Source organism: Colobus angolensis, unplaced genomic scaffold (genome assembly GCF_000951035.1).
Source record: "Colobus angolensis palliatus isolate OR3802 unplaced genomic scaffold, Cang.pa_1.0 Scaffold44, whole genome shotgun sequence".
In the NCBI taxonomy this organism is placed as follows: domain Eukaryota; kingdom Metazoa; phylum Chordata; class Mammalia; order Primates; family Cercopithecidae; genus Colobus; species Colobus angolensis.
The window spans coordinates 56,042-56,253 of record NW_012117821.1 but is presented as its reverse complement, the minus strand read 5'-3'; the positions used below and the strand labels follow the sequence as shown (position 1 = coordinate 56,253).

At 62.3% G+C, this 212-nt stretch overlaps 1 pseudogene; it reads left to right on the top strand.

Moving 5' to 3' along the window:
* Nucleotides 1–58: 58 nt before the first annotated feature.
* Nucleotides 59–212, top strand: part of LOC105522782 — an 11,308-nt pseudogene continuing 11,154 nt past the window's right edge.

Genomic DNA, 212 nt, shown 5'->3' with positions numbered 1-212 from the left:
GTGGAAAGGACCACAGCAGGGACACCTGAGCTCCCCCATAGACGTTCAACGCCAAGGGATGCACAGGTGGGTACACCTGTGTGCAAGTAAAGCTGCTGCTTATTCTGGGAGCCCAATGCGAGGCTGGGGGAGGTGGGCGCGGGGCTATTTCAGCTGGCGGAGGGCGGGCTGGGTCACTGCGCATCTGCTCCTCCTCCTCGCGTTTCTCCTGC